We start from the raw sequence: 13,485 nt of genomic DNA, 5'->3' as shown, positions 1-13,485 counted from the left end.
TATGCTTAACTTCTAATAGAAGTACGCCTTGATTACCAGGTAGAATTCTTGAGGTATCTCATTCGATAATAGCTCAAGCAAATTGAGCTCCATATTTCATTAGGACTGTCTGTATATTTGTTACGAATAGCTGTATAGTTATTTAGGCTTGATCAGAAAGATTAACATTTTGCGACTAGGCATAGACTAGATAGGCCTCAGTCTGCCAAGTGTTATCCTCATTCTTAAAGCACTAAGTGAAATGTTTTTTGTATAAAGTTTCAGTGGCATAATCTATAGGAGTGCAGTCACCGTAATGATTGTTGTGGTTTAGCCCGGCCAGCAGCTAAGCACCACACAGCTGTTCACTCCCCCTCCCCCTCCCTCTCTGGGATGGGGGAGAGAATCAGGAAAAAAATAAAAGTCTGTGGGTTGAGATAGAGACAGTAAGGATACAAAAGGATAATAATATAATATAATAATAATAATAATAATAATAATAATAATAATAATAATAATAATAATAATAATAATATGTACAAAATAAGTGGTGCACAATGCAATTGCTCACCACTCACAGACTGATACCCAGCCTATCCCCAAGCAGCCAGTCCCGCCCATCCCGGCCAGCCACCTCTCTATGTTGTTTAGCATGATGTCAGATGGTATGAATACCCCTTTGGCCAGTTTGGGTCAGCTGTCCTGGATCTGTCCCCTCCTAGCTCCTTCTGCACCCCCAGCCTGCCTGCTGGCAGGACAGAGTGAGAAGCTGAAAAGTCCTTGGCTTGGAGTAAGCACTGCTCTGCAACAATTAAAACGTCGGTGTGTTATCATGACTCCTAATCCAAAATATAGCACCCTACCAGCTACTAGGAAGAAAAATATCCTAACTGAAACCAGAACGTGATATAATTGCATGTGGTAATTTTCAGTGCAAATTGGACTTGCCATTTTGGTCTACCTTTGACAAGTATACTGGCTTTTAAAATGCCTAACTGTTAGTATCTCTTAATCTCAATATTAATGCTTCCTAATGTGGTGGGCTGACCCCAGCTGGTAGTTAAACCCCACCACAGCTATTTGCTCATTGGCAGGATGCTTGGCAGGATGGTGGTGGAACAAAATTGAAAGAGCAGAAGGTGAAAAGCCCCCAGCTTCTGTTGTTGACTGTGATGTCGTATGGTATTGAACATTTTTAAGTCAGTTTGGGTCATGTCCTCTCCCAACTTCTTGTGTATTGCCAGCATCCTCACTGGCAGGGCTGTGTGAGAGGCAGAGAAAGCCTTGAGACTGCAAGCACTGTCCAGCAGTAGCTAAAAGACATGTATGTTATCAGTACTGTTTTAATTGCAAATCTAAAATGAAGGACCACATGGACTGCTATGAAGAACATTAACTCCACCCCAGCATATATTTATTTAGTTTTTTATTTTACACAATATATTTTGTTATACTGCCATAAATAATGGCTCTATATAGATAATAAAATTCTAATTATCTCTAAATGTATTTATTGAAATCAAAGTTTACCACATGATCACTTATGTAAACTTTTGATCAGCCTAGTAGATACAGTGTGCTAAAAAAAAAATCACCAACCAAACAAAAACACAACAACAAACAAACATATTCTTATGTTAGAAAATAGATGCTAGTTGAGAAAAGAATATTAAATGAGCTAGCAACTTTATTTATTTATTTTATTTATTTTTCCTTAACATGGACTTATGACAGCACAGGAAAACTAAAACTTCTGCAAACTTATTTAACATTGAAGCCTTTCTGAAAATTGTTAATGTGGCTTCCAAGCATTCAGAAATATTTTCTATTACAGAATTGGGTTGTATGTCCCTGGGGAAAGAAATTAATGGACATAGAAGATTCTCTATCTTAATCTATATATTTATAATATGTACATACTTCTTGTCATTGCTTTAAGCATTAATGAATATTAAACAGCAGTGAAATTACAATTTGCAGAACCAACCTTCTGGGACTTTATTAAGTAGTCATGAATAAAGCCAGTGCCTTCTTTCTCTGTCAGGAGCTTTGAGCTGCATCTTTGACTGGTAATGCATCTTCAGTTACTGCTATTGGTCATACACTGTTGGAAATGGGCACTGGCTCAGAATTTGTCCCTCTGAAATTAGCATGATATACCAGTTCTGAAACGCTGTTTTGTGGTATGAAGATCACTTAAAAGTGTCAAATTCACTCATGAAAGGATGTTACTTTTCTGCCTCATTTGAAGTCTGCAGTTCCCCTCACCCTACTACTACTACAAAAAAAAAATAAATAAAAATGCTTTTAAAGTACTAAAAAATTGTGGCATCAGCATAGCAAAGAGACTTTAGCAGGCTTTCCCCTGTCTTGGACAAATGACTGCTGGAAATTCAGCTTATGAGAGGATACGGAGCTTTACAATGATCTGTGTAATATTGCATGGGCACTATCCACCATAAAATGACCCTGACCACCTAGTAACTGACACTGAAAAATTAATTTGATCCTCTTGATATTTCTTTTTGCTGGACACTCTTCTGATATATAGGAATCACCCATATGGTTTGTACAAACAATATAATTTCTGTAGTTTTTTACATTTTCTCTGCAGACATTTTAATTGCATGGACTTCGTTTCTTCCCTATTCATTATCACTTTCATTCAGGACATGCAGTTCACCAACAATGCAAGTATATACTTCCTTTTGTAAAGTTATGTTACTCTCATTAGAAACATAGTTATCAGTTATGCCACACATTCAGTCTTTAATTAGTCCACCTGTTAACTCCTCAAATTCTTGACACTTAGCTTTGTTATAATAAGCATCTGATTTAACCAACCAGTCAAGTTCCTACAAAAGAGGGATGATGCTATCACTAATTAACTTCTTCCGTGCATTGAAATACTTGTAACATTTTTGAAAGATGTAACAGAAATTTATCATATGCTTTTGTACTTCTATTTAAATACTTTGCAGATGTCCTGAGGCTGTGGATCTGCCTCATATATGGGACTTTATCAACTCTGGTTTCTCAGTAGCTACGGACTACGAAAAAAATCAGAAAGTATTTAATTGCTTCCTCCAATACTCTGCCTATTGTCTTTCAGGACTAAGAAGTCTCCTTGCTCAGTTATACTCTATTAAAATTTACTTTTTATTTGACTTTCAATTTCAATTAAAAATTTAGGCTAAATTATTTATATTTATAAATCCAACAAGAAACACTATACAATTTTTCATGATGTAGCATAATTACTCCTTCTGGAGGTGTAGGATCATAAGAAAATGTATATTTTTACTTTTAAATAGTAGTTGCTCTTGTTCATAGTTGCAGGGAAAAAAAAAAAAAAAAGAAAACTTGAACTTTCAGATTCCAGTGAATGAAGAAAATAAAACCCCAAACTGTATCTTGTAAATGTATTCATTCTTTCTCCTGTCATCAATTATTTGAAGTTAGAGATACTTGTAGTTAGCAATTACTCAAAATATATGCTATTTCTTTACATGAAATTTTGCTTAGAAGTTTTTACTGAACCTGATGTATCTAAATAAGAATAAGATGTGGCTTAGCTGATTAATTAACTTCTCAGGTTAGAAAAACAATTTTTCCAACTAAATCTAACTCAATTACCTCAGAAAATTCAGGGTCACAAAAGACTGATGTTACCAGTGTGATATTATTGTAATTAATCCATCTCCTCTTAAAATCCTAAATTACATGCAAATGACGCACAATGAAAGCACTCACCACAGACTTGTGGCATTTCAAATCATTAATTATGTAGATTCATAAATAAATTTCCAGTTATTTATTCATCTAGTTATTTAGATCTACTTAAGATGTAGATCTACTTAAGTATATCTATAACTAATTTTATCTTATTTAAGATATATCTTAAATATCCATAGATAAATAAATATAAATGAATATTTACATATTAAGAAAAACACTAGGTACATTATCAGATGCAAGTCTGAGGACAAAGGAATGTTTGTCAACCACTTCCCATGCCATTTATATCTATTGTCTATTTCCACAAATACTGCGTAAAAGAAAATGAAATCTTTTGAAGAAACTGTGAATCAAGACATATTGAAAATCCATTTTGATATATGGCATGTTCTGTTTTTTGTTTTGTTTTGTTTTTTGTTTGTTTGTTTTAGTGAGGTGAATTCTCAGATTTCCTGGCAACTATTTGAAGCAAACACATTTAGTAACTAAATTTCAATAATATATTTGAACTTAATATATATCATTATAACATCATTATTTACACATTTTCTTCAATTTATATAAATTAAGCATGATTTTCTACTGTTGTTAATAGGCCTCATTTGACTGACAAGACTAATGTTAATAGGCTTTATTTATTTAAAAAACTAAAACACTACAGAAGTTAGAAAAAATACAATAAGTGATGGTGGCAGCACCACAAAAGTAAATGAGTACTGCCTTTTCCATAGTTTGACCTTTAGGCTAATTATATCTATGGTTACCTTTGCCAGGAGCACACAACATAGATTAAGCCATGTAACATTATTAATACTGATTAATCCTGATGGTTTGTTTAGTCCTAGGGTATGCAGCAGAAATGTTGGTGATATCATCTGAGCAATACTTAAAGTTCCCTTTGATGTGAGCTAAGAGGTGCTTGTGGTTTGTCAGGTCACAATGTGAGAAATACCACATTGTTGTTATTTAAAACTGACCATTGTTTTCATGTTTCTAAGTAATCCATGAGACACAGATTTTGAATGATTCATCCTGGTCATTAAAAACAACAACAACAGCAACAACAACAACAACAAAACAAACATAAAACAAAACACAACCACTTGTACAGCAAGCCTAAGAAAGATTTTTTATTTTTTTTTGGGGCAGGGGGGGAGGAAAGGGCGGGATAGAATCTGCCTGCAAGAATTGCTCATCTTTAATCAAACTTCTTCCTTTAATGAAGACTGGTTGGAAGATGACTTGTAATTTGACAAAATACAATAAAACTGCTTCTGTGGCAAGAAGTCTTGAACAATGCAGTAAAAAAAACATGGAGCCCTCATCTCTCCTGTGTCTTTGACAGTGCAGAGGTTAGGAGATGATTGAACTGTGGAAGATGTGTTATCTCCTGAGCAGATGTAAATAAACAGTTTGGAAGCCAGCCTACAGAACACTAAAATCTATTTCACGTGAAAGCAGTACCCACCAATGGAACAGGTCATAGAGGTGCAAACAGAACAAACAAAATATAGCTAATGGGAGTAAGTAATGAAAGAATGGGAAGAAGAAGCTGGAGCTACTGGTAGAGCAGCACAAAGTCTAAGGAAGGTCAGCAGACACACATCATCACAAGCAAGAGTGCAAGAATCAATAGTAGCATGTCAGGAACAGCAGGGAGCTCATGCCAGGGATAAGACAAGTCTAAATGGCAAAGGACCATTACATCAGGTGGGTGGACAACAGGAAGCCATCAGAAGTTGTCTGCCACCTAGGCTGATTGAAGGGAAAGCTGAGATTAAAGCCTTATAGCCAAATTATCTTCTTGTTTAGTCACCACTTGCACAAATTCAGTTCTACTGAGAGGTGACATACAAATATAATGAAGCATGCCATTGCTGGTCTCACATACATCCCATCAACATGATTAGTAGTAGTCTTTGGGATAATAGGCCATTAGAGAGTTAAGTATTCTGTGATAAATACAGTTGTGTTTCCTAGGTTCTTCCTCTGTTTCCCCTTTGACTGTTAAAATTCTGTGGCAAAATTTTATTCCCATGTGTCTGAATCTTGTCTTCCTCTGTTTTCTCCTTTACCCCTCTATCCTTTTGCCCCATACCTTCTTGACACTGTCTTTTTTTTTTTTTTAAACTCTTTCTCCTACTCTACAATTGTCCTCTTACGAGGACAATAGCATTGTCCTCGTAAGTCATTTATTTTTAGCCTTCTCTTTCATACATATTTGCTGTCATGGGTCTGTGGAAGTGATCAAATACAGCAGTATTTTTTCCTGTGCAAACAGGCTTGTTCCACTCTCTTCAGCCCCATCTACAGTATTGTAGATACTCTTCACTGGGACTTTTTTTTTTTTTTTTTTTTTTTTTTTTTTTTCATTCAGAAATTATGTATGTATCTAAGAAAATAAAACTTTTTTTTTTTTTTTTTTTTTTTTCAATATTGCACCCTGAGCCAGAAAATTAAACACTATTTCTGGGGACACTGTTTTGAAAGCAGGAAGTAAATACCCAAACAGAATCACAGAATCACAGAATTTCTAGGTTGGAAGAGACCTCAAGATCATCGAGTCCAACCTCTGACCTAACGCTAACAGTCCCCACTAAACCATATCCCTAAGCTCTACGTCTAAATGTCTTTTAAAGACTTCCAGGGATGGTGACTCCACCACTTCCCTGGGAAGCCTGTTCCAGTGTCTAACAACCCTTTCAGTAAAGTTCTTCCTAACATCCAACCTAAAACTCCCCTGGTGCAACTTAAGCCCATTCCCCCTCGTCCTGTCACCAGGCACGTGGGAGAATAGACCAACCCCCACCTCACTACAGCCTCCTTTAAGGTATCTGTAAAGAGCAATAAGGTCACCCCTGAGCCTCCTTTTCTCCAGGCTGAACAAGCCCAGCTCCCTCAGCCGCTCCTCGTAGGACTTGTTCTCCAGGCCCCTCACGAGCTTCGTCGCCGTTCTCTGGACCTGCTCAAGCACCTCGATGTCCTTCTTGTAGCGAGGGGCCCAAAACTGAACACAGTACTCGAGGTGCGGCCTCAAACATTTGGTAGCCCAATCAAAACCACCACTGTGAATGACATTTGTGACAGAGAAGTGTAAGATAATAGTGGAAAACCAATTGGAATTGGAATTCAACAGCATTTATACTGAAAAACTAATAGCATGAGTCTGTTCATTCAGAATACTTGAAAAATTCCTGCATGTTCACTCAAAACAGATGAAATTTCATGATGTAAGCCAAGGGACAAACAGGGCCAAGAAATGTTTGAAAGTAGATTATTGAATGACAAGAAAATACAGAAAACCTGTAGTTTGTTCCACAAATCATTCATGAGAGAGAAAAGTAACATTTTTTCCTGTTGCAAATGGTTTCCTAAATTCCAATTGACTGCCTTATGGTGCTTGATGATTATTTAAATGGCCAGTTAGCAGTGCTCTAGAGGTTAGGCATTTCATAAACGCTGAGTTTCTTATGTCCCTGTGGTGTAATTGCCTGAAGTAACTAGGAAAACAAAACTAACATTTCCATTTTTAAGGAAAAGGTACAGCATTGAAGAGGCTTTCAGAGTAGGGCATAACCGCATTACCTGAGCGTTCCCTAGGCTCCCAACCTTAGATACTATCGCGCTGGGGAAACTTGGTGTGCTAGCCCTAAGGAACAGCATGGAGTGTAGTGGAGACACCATGGCTAGGCTCTGTAATCAGGTGGGGACTCGACTGTTCTTGTGCACAAAGCTGCACTTTTTGCCACCCTGAGCCAAAGACCTATCATGTTTTGACAAATGCTGTACCCTAGTGTACTTTTTGCTCATTATAATATCATTATAATACCAAAACACACCTCCATCCCAAAAGCTACCCACCTCCAAGGTGCGACCACCCCTCACTGAGCATGCGCCCTGAATTTCTCGGAGTCTATTACTTTAAACGGAGACAGGAGAACTTTTCACCAATCATAACAAAGATATGCTTGACTAGAGCCACTCAAGCTCCACCTAAAAGATAGAAAATAGTATAAATTGGCCTAAGAGAGAGGGGATGTTAGGGAGATACCATCCCGAGGAAATACAACATCCTTAGGACCTCCTGACTCCTGGGATCAGTCGACGGGCTGAGCCTCTCTTCCCCCCCCATTGGGACGACTTTGGGTGAGATCTGAATACTTGCTTATAAATCTCTCTAGAGTCTTTGATCTTTTTAACGCGTTTATTTCTAGGCCATGCACCTGTAACATCTGTAACACCTATAACACCTGTAACACCTGTGTATTTCATGCATGCTAGCTTGCTTTTGCAGTCACTATTGCTGGCAATCCAACAGAACCTGATTATCTGTTGCTGTAATAAACCATACTTGATTGCATTGTGATAGCTCTCATTAAGTGCAACTAGGGTAAGGGTGGTTATCCATGTTAGTTCAGTGTTCTGAATCCAACCAGACCCCCAGACGGTTAATGCGTTTTTGGTGAATGTCTGAACAGACCCCCAGACCGTTAATGCGTTGATGGTGAATGTCTGACTGGACCCCAAGACAGTTAATGCGTTTTTGGTGAATGTCCGACTGGTTCAATACCCTGAATCTGACCGGGCCCATAATGGTTAATCAGCTACACCCCTTAACGCGACAGTCCCAAAAGTTCTGAAACAGACCTTTGTGTATATTTTTTACAGCTTCCCATTCTTACTGTGATTCCTTATGCAGCCAGATTGTTTTCCGTAGAGCTAGAGACTTCATCAAAGTGAATTATACTGATGGAGTGCTTACTTTCTGATGCTGTATATGTCAGCTGTTATGTGTAGTTTGCACACTGCATAGGTGTCAGTGCAGGTGGCTAGAGTTCATATTGGTAAGAACTCATCTTCTGGTTATTATGAATGACAACTTTTCCCAGTAAGATGATGACAAAAGTGAATTAGGTTCATGTCATATGGCACCTAGATCTGAGGAAAATGAAGAATAAGATGAAAAAAAAAAAAAATATAAGGGTCTGGGAAGCAAGAAGAAACCTACAGAAAGTATGGACTTTATCATTCCTTTCTATTCATTTAGGTGTGGTATAACATGAACTAGGAAATTGGAGCAAAAGCATCTTTGCCTCATTCCTATTTCAGTTACAGGATTTAGTAATAAATCGCTTCTCCCTTCTGCTCCATGGTGTTGTTTTCTTTAGCTCTAACAGCTATTGAACAGTACATGTAATTACATGGAAGATTCTAAACTGCCCCAAGTTACAGAAAATATTTATTTGATCAGAGGGTTTGGAGTTTGTTTTATTTTTCTATTTTTTTTTCTCTCCTGCTCACAGCTAACCCATCCTTGGGTATATCATTGGAGCATCTTGGCTACAGAGATGACTTTTTTTTTTTTTTTCCCCTTTTGTTGCTTTCCTGTCATTTTTAGCCTTGAAGAAAATAAAAAAAATAAGGAAAAATGCTAACAGAACTTCAGCTTCAGCAAATAAGCAGAGGAATGACAAATGCCTTACGACAACTAAGATCTTCATCTTTTTAAGAACAGAGTAGCTATACTTCAGGCATGAAGACTTGGCATGAAATTCAACATTTGGAAATCCACTGAAGATGGTAGGTTTTTGTTTCAAAAAATACGTTAGGGAAAAACAAACAAACAAACAAAAAACAACCACCACCACCAATAACAACACCCAACAAGAAGCAGATTTTTTTTTCTTTTTTTCATCCATAGCATACAAGGAGAAAAATTAATGCATTTTAATCAATCCTAGGTTAAAAAGCTAGTAAACCTATCTCATTTTTAAGCATATGTTATAAAATATATTATAAAATGTATTTTATTGATACCTACCAAACTGTTCACTTGAATCACATTATTAACACAGTGTGGATTATGGTGAATATGCTGAATGTTAGAATACAACAATCAGAGGTGTTGTCAAAACACATTTAAAAGTAAACCTTAGTGACCTAAGTCACTATTTCTGGTAGTTGAATTTTGGATTTTTTTTTTTTTTCAGGTATGAATACAGGGGAAAGCAGGCATGCACTAAGTAGAAGTAGTTTGAATTTGAAGACATTTGTCTTGATACATGTGGCTGTTTGTCTGATTTTAAGATTAATTTTATAATGGTAATAATACATGTAGGAGTCAGATATCCCCCCAAGAGCACTATTTATTACTTTTTTTTTTTTTTAATATAATTGTACATTACCTGAAAAAATATGCAATGAAGGAAAAAGTAAGATTATTCTACTGAGCAGAAAGTTCCAGCTTTCTGAGAATTTCAGTTATTCATGTTATTCAAACAAAAATCAGCTATTTGCATATTAATACAACATTCACATTTAAAGAATAAAGCTTGGTGTCAGATACATGCTGTGTGTGATTGGAAAAGACCCAACACACTTTGCTGGTCTATGAACAAGTTTTAGGAGCATAAGAAAGATTGTATGTAGACAGATCTTTCAGCACATAAAGCTGGTGGAAAATGGAATAACTGACCAAATTATCTTCTCAGGCAATGATAGGTTGCTTTGAATTTGAGCAAAAAATTGAAAGGTTGGTAAATCCAGTACCTCAGAAGTTCTACAAATCTTGTCATGAGAAAGAGTGAATGTAAATATACCAACAAATAAGTAAATACAAATGGTAAAATGGGCAACATTTATAGCATTGCTAAGGATCAAACATGTAAACCAAACAGGATTTCTTCTCAGTGTAGAAATGTCTCTTATTTGTCTCCTGCACTGTTTCAATGCCAGAATACTAAGAATAAATTGCTCCTGTAGACCTTTCTTGGATGGCAGCACTTCCGACCCAACTCTGAAACACAAATCTAAGGGAAAAGGGAAAATGCCAGCGTGACTTTGAGAATTTAAATTCAGTTCTGTATGAATCACTGAACTTAAAAACAGACACACAAAGAACTTTCATGTTTTTCATGTTTTTCCCTTATGCGGATAAAGCTATCCCTTCTGTATTAAAACAAACAAAAAATCCAAGATATTTTAACAACTGGATAAACTAAACAGGTAAAATAGACAAGTGTATGAGTTATAAATCTCTTTCCAATGTCATTTGAAAAATTAGCAAGTTTTTCAAGTGAGTTTGACCACTATTAAAAAGTTTAAAGTAAAGTTAAAGCTCATATTCATGTATGCCATGTTATTGAGATTTGTTACATAGGGTGAATTGATGCAATGTGCAGGTGTGGCTGTGTGTATGTGCAGAAGAATTGATCTGACAATTTAGGAAGCTGCAGTGTGATATAAGGAGTTAGTAGGAAAGATATTTAAATGGTACTTTAGAGTGAATACAAATCATTTCACCATGTGTTAAAATGTATGCCTACATGTACAAAATACTTTTTCAGTACTTTTGTTATTTTTAATCATTTATTTGCATCATATAATTTTTGTAGGTTGAATTATTTTAACCTTGAGTGACCTCAGATATGAATATGGCAAATCTGTGGTTCGTGCTGCAAACAGGTTATATTCTGACATGTGCAGCTTCCACAAAAATCAAAGCACAAACTGTAGTTCAAATAGTGTATCTAATTATATGCAAATATTATACATTAGTGTATATATATAGCTTCAAAACAATCTATATATTTTAATGAGTCTTTGTGAGCATTTTATCTTTACAGAGCATTACAAAATCTTTTTAAAAGACTGTTAGAATGTTTTTTGTTGTTGTTTTTTGTTTTGTTTTTTAAGAGATACATCATAACAAAAGGCTGGTAGCCAGTTACAGTAACAGTACAGTTACAGTCAGTTACTAAACATATAAGGTTGTTATATATTTAGTTAATTAGGCTAACTTATGTGGAATGTATCTGATTGGTTTCTAGGAACGAGCGTCCTCAAGGAAGCTTAATGACAGAAACAGTAGTTTTAAAGAAAGTGAAAAGAGTTTTAGAAAGTGGAAAGAAACAATACAAATCAAGCATTCAAATAAGTTAGGAAATAAAGATGTAAAGAGGAAAATTATCAACCATACAGGCTAATTCTGTTGTATTAGCCATGGTTACTAGTTTGTGAGTCCTTAATATAGAGTAACAGAAAACTAAATCAAAGACTGTTTGAGTTCTCATGGATAATTTAAAAAAGGTACCTGAAACTGTGATAATCAATGATATTTAAAAGGAAGAATGTAACTGCAAGAAGTAAATAAATGTTAGGAGACAATATAAAGTTACTTAGAAAATGGCAGCTGACCAAATAGTAGGCTTCAACTAGGTTAGGGGCAACTCAATCTGTGTGTTTTTGTGTGGTAAGTTTGCTTTCAGAGGCAAAATGAAATGGCTACCAACATCAGCCATGAGATATTGCCAGAGCTGGAGTGAATGTTCAGACTATTCAGAAAAGTTTATCTGCCTAGCCTAAAAGAAAAAATTCTGCCTGGTTATCTACCAACTTACCTGTTCACTAGGGAGAAAAGCCAAGCAATACTCTTGCAGCAGGCAGTTTGAATAAAAGTATGAAACAACAAAAGTTTAACTACATTATAATTCTCATATATAATTATATTATTACTCTTACAATTATTATTATTACCATATATTTTTATAATGAAATATTATATACAGGATGTTATATATTTACAGAGGTTGAAATAGGGAAATGAAGCAGGAAGTTTACTAGATAACCAAAACAATGTAATGAATGGACAGAATACAGAAGTGAAGTTAGTCTTGGGGCAATAGTTGAGAAAGGTGTTAAATTAATTAAAAGCGTGAATAGCATGGGAAATATTGTGATTTGAAGAACTTCTGTCACTAAACTGAGAAAACACTGAATAGAATCTGAAGTGCAATTTCAGAAACTGATGACAGCAATATTTTTTAAAAAACACTGATCAAGAGAGATTACAGAAGTAAATAGTTTTCACTGATTTGATAGGTCATGAGACCACACAGCCCTTATATGATGTCCAAGTCATAAAGTTTCCAGAAAGGGGAACAGTTGTAATGTTCAATAAAACTGGACTTTTGAGCACCCATTTTGAGTCTTATCATTCACCTTATGGGGAATGTTTTTCATCTGCCAAACCCTTGAAGTCAAATTCTTTGAACATGTCCATCTAACTTAACAAGAAAACCTTGAAAAGATTTTTGGGAAGAGTGAAAATGAAGGAAATTATTTTTCATATTTATATTATTTTATAAAAATGTCAAAATAATTTGGTAATTTATACTTGCATCTTACCTATCTTGTTTATTCTCCACTAATCTCCTTTATTAATTTTTAATTCTTTAAACCCTGTTTTTGTGATCAACACTTGTGATCAAGCTACCTCAAGCATTGTGGACCACATATTTTCTTCACTTATTTTATTAATATACTCAGCAACATTGCCCTGATAAGAAAATCTTGGTGCAAGTAAAATTGATTTATGTGGCATAGGTGTCTCAATACCTTGAAAAGAGAAAATAGAGACTGAGAATCATATTTGTAGGAATAAAGTGGCATCTGCTGCTGCAGAGCCAGTAGATATCTCCCCTTTATTTTTGACACTTGACTAGACCTTGAAATAAAAAATAACGAGCACCTTTTCAGTTAAATGTTTGAAGTAGAATTTAAAGAGGAAGGGAGAACTGTGAATGTGAGGGTGACTAGAACAATGTAACTGGAAAAAGAAAAAAAAAATCTTAAATCCAAAACAGGGAGAAAAACAACAGAATATAAAAGGCATAAAAATATTTCTATATAAACACCACACATAAACCTTCTTTGCCCTGCACTTTCTTAAGAAAAAAATAATAAAAAAAAATATTTTCCAGCGGCAAA

Source organism: Aythya fuligula, chromosome 2 (genome assembly GCF_009819795.1).
Source record: "Aythya fuligula isolate bAytFul2 chromosome 2, bAytFul2.pri, whole genome shotgun sequence".
In the NCBI taxonomy this organism is placed as follows: domain Eukaryota; kingdom Metazoa; phylum Chordata; class Aves; order Anseriformes; family Anatidae; genus Aythya; species Aythya fuligula.
This window is presented reverse-complemented; position numbering follows the sequence as displayed.